Source organism: Solanum tuberosum, unplaced genomic scaffold, assembly GCF_000226075.1.
Source record: "Solanum tuberosum cultivar DM 1-3 516 R44 unplaced genomic scaffold, SolTub_3.0 scf00022, whole genome shotgun sequence".
NCBI lineage: Eukaryota > Viridiplantae > Streptophyta > Magnoliopsida > Solanales > Solanaceae > Solanum > Solanum tuberosum.
Genome location: NW_006238948.1, coordinates 442,039 through 455,046, shown reverse-complemented (window position 1 = coordinate 455,046; position 13,008 = coordinate 442,039). Strand labels below are relative to the sequence as shown.

The 13,008-nt window shown below is 32.1% G+C and overlaps 1 long non-coding RNA gene across 3 annotated transcripts; it reads right to left on the bottom strand.

Moving 5' to 3' along the window:
* Positions 1–5,077: 5,077 nt before the first annotated feature.
* Positions 5,078–8,648, bottom strand: LOC107059501 (uncharacterized). 3 transcript variants are annotated; one of them, XR_001472701.1, is made up of 3 exons: positions 7,967–8,648; positions 6,516–6,981; positions 5,078–5,433 (listed from the first exon to the last, which is right to left on the bottom strand). It is a non-coding gene; the product is annotated as an uncharacterized lncRNA (long non-coding RNA). The 3 variants fall into 3 exon arrangements; XR_001472700.1 differs by lacking the exon at positions 5,078–5,433 and having other exon boundaries at positions 5,585–6,981; positions 7,967–8,128; positions 8,218–8,648; XR_001472699.1 differs by lacking the exon at positions 5,078–5,433 and having other exon boundaries at positions 5,585–6,981.
* Between the last annotated feature and the right edge of the window lie 4,360 nt (positions 8,649–13,008).

Here is a 13,008-nt window from a genome sequence, read left to right as displayed (position 1 = left end):
CCCACACTAACCTTCTGATGGGAGAACCATTACTACAACCCGACTAAACAACTTAACCAAAAACTATGCATTTAAAGATGCAGAAGCAGGTTTAAATGTCTAAAGGAATATGGAGTTCCCATAAACTCCAAAGGTTCAACTATGACAATGAACATACAAATGCGGAAGTTCAACTCCTAGAACCTGAAAGTCATTGTACCAAAACTCTACTAACGACAAGTCTAAGAACAAGAGGTACAACCCCGAAACTAAACAAACACCTTAAATAAATAGTCTGAGTCCGAAAAGAGTGGACTTAAACAAGAGAGATCCATGGTATCCTAAAAGAACTGGCTCACCCTTGAATTCGGTCACACTCAATAGTCGTCTAGCTGAGGTCTATCAATAATCGCCTGAAGATGCCCTGTACTCAACAAAGAACAAGCAAGTGCAATATCAGTACACAACCACAATGTACTGGTAGGATTACGCAGCTATCTCAGTAAGAACAATATATATCAGAATTACAACAAGGTAAACACATACAAGCACATAATATATATACACACATCGATTATCATTTAAGGAGCAATGCACGATTCCACATTTTCAATAACAAGTAGATATAACAAATCAATTGTTCTCTCATGGAACCTGATTCAATGGTCCTCTCATGGAACCCATACCCAAACTGTTAGTGTACCGGTACATGGTACCCAATCCAAGTTAGTGTGCCAGATGTGACACCCGGTCCCATAAATGCACCGGAATGTGACACCCGATCGGTACGTGACATTCGATCCTAGTTAGTGTGTCGGAACATGACACCCGATCCAGTCAGCAAGCCACACTCACAATGTACATTTTCATAATCATAAAATCAAGTGTTGATTCATGGCATACAATCATTCGTTCATACTAAATTTCATTGGGTGTGATCAACAAGACTTCATCCACATACATACATGCATTACAATAAAGCAATTACCAACATACATCATGCAAACATAAAACCACAACCATCACCAACCTCGAATCCAAGCTTGAATCCCCTAAGGCACTTGAATCTTCCCTTTCTGGATTCTTTCTGCTTGATCTTGGTCTGCAAATAATTAATATATGCAAGGATAAACAATTAAAGGTTTAATTATCCGCATTATAACAACTTAATAACCCAAGACCAAACCCATGATCCTAATATCCTAATTAGGGCTTTTTCCACCATAATTCCTAGATCAAAACCTTCCCCCAACAATAATTACCCAAGAAACTACGTTCAACGGATCGAAATACGGATTAGGGGAGGAACAAACCTTACCTTTAGCACCAAAAGTTATGGAAAACCGTCAAGAAACCACCTAGGGTCGCCTCCTAGATATCAAGAACGAAACTTGCAAAAAATAACATTTTTAGGGTTTATTTTCTACTTAAATCGCGATTGTCCCACCACAGCAAACCTCATCCCGCTACAGCGGTCCCGCACTAGCGGGAATAATCCCTCATTGGCGACTTGCACGGAAACAATGAGCTTATTTAAGAGTTTCAAACCCCTATTTCACAACACACCTTCATCCCATGACACTAACAAACTACCCTTTCACGCTAAGATCAGTTTCGAGCGTTCTACTCGCTCGAATTCGATTCCGTAAAGTCGTACGGGTTCCTTAACGTATTAGCTATCTACTTATATGATCAAATTCATAATTAGATCTCTCATTCATTACCATATCTCCTTAGACCTCACTGGCTTCGATTTCATCCAAATCTGGACTAGGCTAAGAATTCTCAAGTTACTACTAAAAAAATTTCGGCCCAAAAATTTCCCCGTTGTTTTTTCCATAACGACGGAATAAGGTCTTTACAAAAACATAACTAGAAAGTAATTCTTATAAGCTAAGTGACTATACTAAACCAAATATCTAATGAGAAGCGAGGTGGGCAACTATGTCTTGCCATCGTTCTTAGTTGATTCGTACAAACCCAAATAATATAAAAGCAAGCATAAATATAAGTGAAATACCCAAGTGTAAAATGTTAGTCAAAGCAACAACGCATATATGTATATAAAAATGTAAAGCTTCGATATGGAGTGGTAGCGTTGGACTCTTTTTTTTAATGAGTAAGCCACTCTAGACACGATGAATGCAAATTTATCAATCGCTTCTCTGATTTGGACAGAGATAGAGTCGTATCACAAATCCAAACGCGCTCTCAAGTTTACATGTGCAAAAAAAGAGAAGATAAAAATTAGCAAATGGGCTTCCAAAATTGTCAAAAAGCATATCAAATTATATTCATGAAGTCACATGTTAAACAAAATTCAAGTTAAATTGCACCATCAATCCTATTTCTAGGAACATGATTTTACGGATTAAAATCCTTCTAATCACTTAGTTGAAAATGATATAACTATCTTAAAAAAGGAAGAAGAATACGAATCCAAACTTTTAAAAAGTGCTTTAATCATACTAACAATCAAGAGGTAATTCTAGTCTTATAGTCAACATGTGAAGCTATGATGAGTTGCGATGCTACACTCAAGGGAAATTGGGAACTATTGTGTAAATATAAGCTATTCAGACTTTCCGGGACCTAGAACACTAGCTTCCTTTCTCCAGATTTTGGAATCAACAAAAGCTAATAAAGAAGAGTCAACTCAAGGAAATTCAAGAAATGAACCCAATAGACTCATTGAAAGAGTTCATGCAAAGAAAAAGATAATAAGAATTAATAAACAATCACAATGAGATTTTTCTTAAAACAGCTAAGCACTTTTGGAATCAGAGCAAGAGGAAATTTGAATGTATTTAATCTAAAAAGAGAGTGGATCAAACTGCTACGAGTATTTACAAGCCAACGTTTAAGGAAAACACTACATAAAGAATTTATTTAACTAAGAGAAAACACTATAAACTCAAAGCTAATCAAGGCATTCTGTAACTTAAGGAAAATAAAGACTAACCACTATATTAATTATTTAAAGCTAGCATGTTGTAACCTAAGATAAAAGATGAGAGGTTAAGGCATTAATTAATAAGATAAGGGGACAAGATGAAAACACTAACTTAAACAAATATTAGTATCCTATTAAACCAGTGATGGTCTCGTACTAATTTTAAGAAGTAATACACAGAGAAAAGAGAAGTAACAAAACTTAAATTGGACAATTTATAAATCCATTTTTGAATTGATTTCAATAAAACAACTTGATATGGATCCCGAGGACACGAATAACTAAAAAACTGATTCAAACATCCAACTAAGTATAAAAGGGTGGATAACAAGACATCGAACACTGATGACTATCGCATATCTTATAGATTCATAACAAGCAAAACCATACTAAAACGAGTAAACCAATTCAAAACTACTTATGATAAAGCTACGAAGACCAAGAAAAAAGGGACATTAGAAAGCTATGATCATAACCACAACATGTAACTGCACCTAACTAATGTTCACATGTTAAAAAAGAATAAGAAATTGGAATTACAGGGGAGCCAAGCAAAAACAGGGAACTTGAATGAAATTTAAATCAGCAAATTATAGCAACTACATACTCGCAGATTCAAAGAAAACATACTATGGGATCAACACAGACTAAAATGAAAAAACAGAAATTAAAGTAACTATAAACAAAGGAAAAAGAGATTACCTTCTTTGGAGAAGCAAACTAAGAGCGTTTCTTCAAGATTCCAACTTCAAACTCGAACTAGAACTCGAACTCGAACTCGAAACAAAGCTGAAATTAGAAGGACGAAAAAAGTTAAAATAATTCTGAAATCCAATGCTTGAATTATGTTTCTGTCACTCTTTCCCTCTATTCGCTAGATCTTTTCGTTCGTTGATGGATTATAGGATCATCCTTGGATGAGAACCAAAGGTCTCCTTTTATAGTCGATTTAGAACTTCCACTTGGCCTCAAGAATTTAAATTTTGAATTCTAGGGAAGCCAAATCTGAGGAAGAACAGAAAAATAATGATGAATAAGGTAGGAAATCTCTCAAGAATCAACCTTTTCAGGTCAATTTGAAAGGGTTGAGTGATTGATGGAGCAAGGAACCGCCGGAAATTAACATTTTTTCGGCGGTCTAGAATCGTTTATTGACAGGTGCGATGGGAGAGCACGTGGGGGCGGCCATGGGGGAGGAGAACGGTGGGAAAGAACGTCTCTTTCTTTTTCCAGGTTGAGGCGCCTAGGGAAAAAGAGGAAGTAGCTAGCGTAGGGGTATGAGGAAGGAGCGTGGGCGGCGTGATTTCTTTCTGGGGAAGGAGGAGAGGGTTGAGGCGTCTTTTTCTGGCAAGGAAGATGAAAGATCACGACTTGGGGAAAAAGAAGAGTATAGGGCGGCGGTGGGGTTTAAAAAGTCTTAATTAATTTGGGCCGTCTGATCGTTTGATCAGACGGTTAATAAAAAGAGTTTTATAAAAAATAAAAAAATTATATATATACATATATAATAGTAAAAAAGATGAATTAATTAAAGCCGTTGGATTAAATCGTAGGACCGAGATTGAAGCTAAAGAAGCTCAATCCATGTGCTTCCTACGTGGCACGTGCGGATTGGCCGAATTAGAATGACTTGGATTGCCAAATTTTGCTCAAATTAGGTCTATTTAAATTATAACCTCTTCTTTATTAAATAGCCATTATTTATTAAATTAAAAATAATTATTTTGCAAGACTAGCTTATTTGATAAAAATAAGTCATTCCAAAAGATAAAATTAATATAAATTAGTAACTCATTAATTAATTAAGTTTTCCTAATTTTGAAAAAATGTCAAAAAATATTTATTGTAACAACAAAAGTTATATTTAATTAGAAAAATTGAGTTAACCCTTAAGAACAATATTTAATTCACGTAAAAATTAAAAATGAGAAAGTAAGTAGTAATATTTATATAATACATTTAATTTTTATAAAAGTAATATTTAAGAAATAAATTTATCAAATAAAATGAATAATTAAAAATCTTTTCGTATTCCTACAAAAATTTCATAACACACACACACACACACACACATATATATATACTAGATGAGTGTTTCCCGTGCTAAGCACGGGCCCAACATTTTAAGCCAAAGTAATACTAATATTTTGCACCAGCGATTAGTTCCTTGGCTGTTTGCTATAATAGATGTCTAAAATCACACTGAAACAACATAGAAGCATAAGCATTCTTTTTAAAATATGGCAACAATCTTCAAAATACGTTACAGGTGCCTAACTCTTCCCATAAAATTCATTGCAACCATAGCTACATGAGCATACTTCATAGGTAAGAACCAGTAGCTCCATCACCACCATTTGTATACATCTAATTGAAAATTAACTTTGAAATTCACAAAAAAAAGAGCACAAATAATGTGTTTGTCTACATTTTCCCCAAGAAAAATGAATCCACCCTTCACAATAGATTTATCACTTGTGTTTATCATCCATCATTCAAACCTGAAACAAAAAAAACCTATTAGCCTAAATAACTTCAACAGTAGTACTTCAAAAGTGTTGTTGCACCTATTAGATCCAACAAAAATACACTACTTTTGAAGGATCCAACACAAACCCGATGACATTTTAACAGAGTTTGAGCACCATAGTCTATCAGTCAAAACTTCCAAATTAATCACATGATCAGGTGGTTGTAAGTTACAACTGCATTGCAACAAAATATAGTTTGTTCTATCATGGGCAAATAGCAAACGTCCTTAGAAAGTATGTATATTTAATTATACATTGTACTCCTACATAAACAATGATTTTTGGACAGCTTAGGATTGGAAGACACCAAATATGAAATATGCTTATCTGCAATTTAAGAAGCATTTCAGTAATATATCTAGAATCAAGCGCCATGTAAATAAAAAAACGTGAATGCTATAGGAGAATTGATAAAGAATACTAATGTATATACACAAAAAGAGCAATTGTCAATGGTTTTCACTTCATCATGGATGAAGCCACCCAACTTCATAGTTTCTTTAATTTGTTTTGGTGTAGCGGCTAAAAATGAAGAAGAAGATACTCTGACAAGTAAAAACTGATGAATATACATAATTGAATAAGGAAAATGTGAAGAACATGATTTGTTTGTCAATGTCAAGGATAACAGAAAGAATTCCGACATATAATTCTAAATGAGATCTTCTACATAGATAGTACTTTAATGATCTTTTCTTTGTCTGTTCATTCACATGGAAATTTATCAATATTTTCACATCACTGCTTACAGTAAACTTCTATATCAAGATAGGGAAAGTCATATCTTTTCTATTATCCAACATTAAGCAAGCTTTACAGATTCCTAATCAACATTTTAGAGGAAATGTCATAATCTAAAAATATCTCTGCAACTTTGAGAAGTTAGTGGATGAACATGGTGGATCAATAGAAGTAATGCATGTACTTGGAATGACTTTTGTAAAATAAGCAGGAATTTGTTCGCTCTAATAAAAGTAGGGGAATGCAGCACAAACATCAAGTTGATGATTTCCAACAATTTAGAACATGTAAAGGAAAGTTAGAAGTAGAACCTAGGAAAAGACAACATTTGAATCTCTATTCAAACCAAACCTGGTGGTTAGATAGCCTTTCCTGCGTAGCTGAATGTTTGAGAATACCTAGTAGGCAAAAATCGACTTCAAGTTCAAATTCTAAATTAACTGAGTCCACTTTACCAATTACCAGCAGGACATGGATGGATACATGGAGTAACAGAGAAATCCTAAAGAAAACAATGTAGTAAGCAAACGATGGAAAGAAATAATTGGAGAGAACATCTGATCAAAGCAAAACGTGAAAAGAAATCACCATGTACCTTATGACTCTTTTCAGAATAACTATTAATATTTTCAGAAATGCTCAATCAAGCAGACTGAAACCTTCAAGATGTATTCAGTTTTTTGTCCAAGCTCCAATTTTTCCTTGCACAATGTACATTTCCACTGGAAAATATATGGTCATAGGCCAAAAGTTCAATCCTCTCAAGATTTCAAATACCTGATTGAATTAAGGGAATGTCAATGCTATTGATGTTCTAGCTATAACATATAAAGTCCGAAAACATAACCAAAAGAGGTTCAACTGAAGAGCTAGGAATGTTGGAAGTTTGATGGCGTAGAACTTTTAAAAATCTATTTTCAGGTACTTCTGAATTGCCCATTTTTTCAACAAATGGGAATACTGGCTGGCTATATACCTAAGGAAACAAGCATTTGTCATGTTAAAGTTAAAATTTTCATTAACTAAGTAAAGGGCGGAAGGAAAACACTCGAATTTTTGTTCTACCTAATACCTTCCAAACAGATGAAGGACTATGCAGTCATTGGCAAAATCAACAAGCCAAAACGGCTTGTAGAAACCTGTCAAGAGGTTCCCTGCAGGTATGTCGTTCCCAACGGCTGCATATCCGAAGAAACTACAACATAGATAAAATAAAGTGGTAATAACTATAGCGCTTATTGACGCCTTCTTCATGGTCTGATTTTCTGGTGGAGGTGATTTTAGTGTATCCTTCACTCCATAAAAAAGAACAGCTTTAAAATTAAGAGAAACATCAGTAGTCTGTGTGATACTTTTTGTGACCTTATTCCAACCAAGTGTATGTCTTGTTTGGTTTCAGAAATATTAGCTAAGTTGATATTTACGCTCCAATATTAATCATGAGCAAGTTTTGGAAAAATTATACGATGACAAATATGCCTCAGTCTCAAACAAGTTGAGGTCTGCTGTATAAATCAATATTCAATGATCTAGTATCAAGACAAATTCTAAGAGCTGGATCAATTTATATCTCACTATGATATATTAAGAAATGTCATAAGTTAAGACTTTTAGAGTTGCAAAATATCATTACATAATACCTATAAATGCTTTCTCCATGATTGGAACTAAGATCAAAATACACAAGATTCTTCGATATATTTTTGGAACTTAAGATGAAAAACAAGAAACAAAATGAGAAAGAGAACAGTCGAGGCTTTACCAATCACAAGACCCAATCCGATGAAAGGGTAACAAAATGAAATTAATGTTGCGACAAAGGCCAAAAAATTTGTCTCCCTCAACATCTTTTTCTACCCTGGTAGTAACAATTTCTCTGCAAAAATTAACAGAAGCATATCTCATTCAGCTTGAGATGCTCAATCTGAAAAAGATTGAAGAGAGAGTGTAAAGAGCTGAAAGAAGATTTGGGCTACAAATAAAAGAAAAGAATACCTAAATGGCGATACCCACCTGGGAAGAAGATGGAAGAGCATGCTTCCAGAATTATCTGTCTTTTTCTCTTTTAGCATAAAATTAACTTTTTACCATTCTTCAGATAGTAAGAAAAGAGAAATACGGGAGCGGAAACAGAGATATCCAGGGGAGAAAAATATCGAATTGTGGTTAAAACTTGCAACTACAATGTCAAGGGGGTGTTCAAAGTATAGTTGATGAGTTATTTGAAAATTTTCTCCTGAATTTTGAAACCTAATCGAACTAATTTAGTTTGGAAAAATTGGAGAGACTGAAAGGGAGAAAGAAAGAAAAGTGAAGAATCATCGAGAAGCATCCTAGAGAATGAAGAACGAATATATGAAAAGACAAAAGCATCCTTGTTTTTGTTCTAAATAACAAGAATAGACATCTGTCCAACTTTGATTGCACAATGTACAATAAAATTATGTTATGGTCGTCCTGACTCTTCATATTTCTATATAGTAGAAATATATATATATATATATATATATATATATATATATATATATATATATATATATATATATATATATATATATATATATATATATATATATATATATATATATATATATATATATATATATATATATATATATATATATATATATATATATATATATATATATATATATATATATATATATATATATATATATATATATATATATATATATATATATATATATATATATATATATATATATATATATATATATATATATATATATATATATATATATATATATATATATATATATATATATATATATATATATATATATATATATATATATATATATATATATATATATATATATATATATATATATATATATATATATATATATATATATATATATATATATATATATATATATATATATATATATATATATATATATATATATATATATATATATATATATATATATATATATATATATATATATATATATATATATATATATATATATATATATATATATATATATATATATATATATATATATATATATATATATATATATATATATATATATATATATATATATATATATATATATATATATATATATATATATATATATATATATATATATATATATATATATATATATATATATATATATATATATATATATATATATATATATATATATATATATATATATATATATATATATATATATATATATATATATATATATATATATATATATATATATATATATATATATATATATATATATATATATATATATATATATATATATATATATATATATATATATATATATATATATATATATATATATATATATATATATATATATATATATATATATATATATATATATATATATATATATATATATATATATATAATAATAATTATTATTATTATTATCATCATCATCATCATTATTATTATTATTAAAAACATTAGTTAAATAAATGTGGAGAGCCAAAATTGGATGTCAACAGTGGTATTTTAATTTTTTGTTTCCGCATTTCACTATAAAAGACTTAGTATTCGAGATATTTCTTTCTACTTAACTTTCCACAGTTTAAGTTGAATTGGTTAACTAATTGGGTTGGCTTACCTATCGGTTGAAACATAGATGCCATCACGACCCAAATCACGACTTGTAAATTTGGGTCGTGACACATAATATGAAATTTCTAATTTGAAGTAGAAGTATTGTGATCTGTGAAGTGTATAGGCCGTAGTGTAGAGTACTTATATAGTGTGTAGTTATGTTAAACTATTAATATTTATGAAGGGTATAGTACTAAATTACTATCGCCTTATTGAGTTATCAGTTTACTCAATAACTCAATACTGAAAATCGATAACCCAATAATATTTTTTTTATAAAATCATTAAAATTTGTTAACCCAATAACTTCTTTTTTATTTGATTTATTGATCGGTTCGATTAGTGCACGCCCCTAGGGGGCATGGGGGGCTAGTAGAGTGGTGTAATGACCCCATCAGTTCTTTTTGTTTTTCTATGGAAATTACAATTTTGCCCTCCCATGATTTACCTCGTGTCTCCTATGATTGAGTTTTAAAAAGTTGGCTTTGAACTTTGAGTTAAAAGTTTAGAATTTGGGAAGTTTTGAGTTTGGAAGGCAAAGTTGCTAAGACAATGGTTTATGTGTCTTTTGGAGTTCTGAATGTCGGAATAGAATTTCGTCGATTTCATCAGTCTCGAAATGTGAAATTTGATTTGTGAGAGTTTTTCGTTTCAGATTTTTTTGAGTCTTTTTGAAGATTTTAGGTCCTAAGTTGTGATATTGTGGAATTTTAGCCTTTGAGTTGACTTTGTCAACATTCGGGGTTCGGATGCTCGGATTAGAATTTCGAGGGTTCCGTTTGATTCAGGGGATGATTTTATGCCTAGTTGAGGACTTGGTCTATTTTTGAGAGGTCTCGAGCTTATTTTAGCCTTTTAGGCATGAGTTAATTTCTTGTGGGTTTCACGAATGTCGGGTCAAGGAGACCTCAGATTCGTGTTTTGATGGTTCAATTGAGTTCAGAATATCAAATATAATTTGTTTGCATAACTGGTGTACGAGGTTCCAAATGAATCTCAATGGTCCTTTCAATGCTTTTAGAGTTGGCTGTGTTTTCTGGTACAACAGGCCTCCTTTTTGGGAATGTCATGTCGCTTAAGCGACCTTCACTTTTGCAAAAGAGAGCTCGCTTATATGAAGGACACACTTTTTATAGGGTTCGCTTCAGCAAATCACTGGTCGCTCGTGCGATAACTGAGAGGGTTTTTGCTGTAAATTTCAGGGTTTAAGTCCCATTTCACCATTTTTGAACTGGGGAACCCTTGGTGGCGAATTTGAAAGGATTTTCTATGCTAGATCAGTGGGTAAGTGTTCTTAATCCTAAACATTCATTTTCCATTGATTAATTATGAGCTTTAACATCAAAATATGAGGTAATGATTGGTGAATAAAGAGGTTTTTCAAGATACGAAGTTCTTAACTAAAATGGAGTTTGTGAATTGATTATCAGTTCTATTTCGAAATGATTTTCCCTAATGAGTTCTTAAAGCCTTGAGTAATGTTTTCAACTATTAAATTTCAAATTCAAACCTTAATTTTGGAATTGGGTATTCTGTTGATTAACCCACCTTTCAAGGGAATTGTAGTGGGTGTTCTTGTTTCTGAAAAAGTGATTATGAATACTTGCTTGTGCATAGATTGTGTGTATTTGGAAGTGATTCGGAAGGGAAAATCTCAATTATTGGAGTGAGTGTTGATTGATTTAAGGCAAGTGTCTTCCTAAACCTTGTATTCTGGTTGAATTCGTATGCTTCCTTCGTTGATTGTATGTTGGGAGTAAAGGGGATGAGGTGAAGGGTTTATATTATCCACTTGTAATATTTAAATGATTTAAAAGGGGTTGAATATGATGGACATGATGATGTGAATTTCCTTATTGTGACCCTTGTTGATTGATTGATGAAATACTATTTGAAAACATGATTGTGGATTTGAATAGTATGAATTGTTCTCTCTTGCGTTTGGTGTGATATTTCTTGTATGCATTGATTGTGAACACCATGATGAGACATGTGATGATTTATGATGCCGAGGTCTTTGCTGGCAAGTGTTTATAAAGATGATGGAAAATGGTTTCTGCTAGTGATTTGATATAAAGCCAATGAAAAATGGTTCCAGATATTGATATAAAACCGATGGGAAATGGTTCCGTCTAGTGATATAAAGCTGATGGGAAATGGTTCATGCTAGTGATGTGATATAAAGCCGATGAGAAATGGTTTCAGCTAGTGATGTGATATAAAGCCGATGAGAAATGATTCCGGCTAGTGATGTGATATAAAGCCAATGGGAAATGGTTCCGGCAAGAGATTGATTATTGTGACTTGATGCATTTAATGCTTATGCGTGACTTACTTATTTATTGTGATTGATGTACTTGTTACGTGTAATAGAACTACTTGGCATTGTGATTGACTTATTTGATTTGTAGACTGTTGAATTGTGAAGACTGAACTGTGTATATTGGGCCTTGTGAGTCGTGTATTGTAGAATTTCTAGGTTGGGCTGATTTCTGTGCAAATTGTAGTTTGAGGAGGTTCGGTTGGAGTGTAAGGGGTATTCGATTCCTAGCTAGTTGCTTTGTTTAGTAGGTTGCTTTCTAGGTACTGTGTTGTTGGTACTCACCCCTTGCTTCTACACTTGTGTAGGTTCCGATCCCGGACCCATGTGATCTTCTTCTTCCCCTAATAGTCAAGGCTTGTTGAAGGATCTGAGAGGTATTTGCTTGTCATCCTGGCGGGCCCTCTTTTTCTTTTTCTTTTTAGCTTTGTTCTATTTGAGAACTAAAGACTGAGACTTGTATTTATCTTTGAATTATGTATTTTCATTAGTCTTGTACACATGACAACTAGGTTTTGGGGTATTGCTTAAAATGAATAAGTTTTCTGCTTTTGTCTTGTTCTTGATTTACTATTTTCCGCATTTTTTTTTTGTTTTTTCATTGGGTTGAGACTCACTTTTCTTGGTGGGAATAGACAAGTGTCATCACATCCGTTTTTGGGTCGTGACAAGGGGTGGGGTGGTAAAAAGACTATTTTTTTTTATATAAAAAAACAAACGTTTTTTTTTGGGAATGGGGGGGGGGTGATGGCTGGTAGGGGTGGAGTGATTAAAAAAAGATTAAAACGATTTCATTTTAAAGCTTTAAATAAGATCCATACTATAATATGGGTACCCACATTATCCATTGGGTAACTCATTT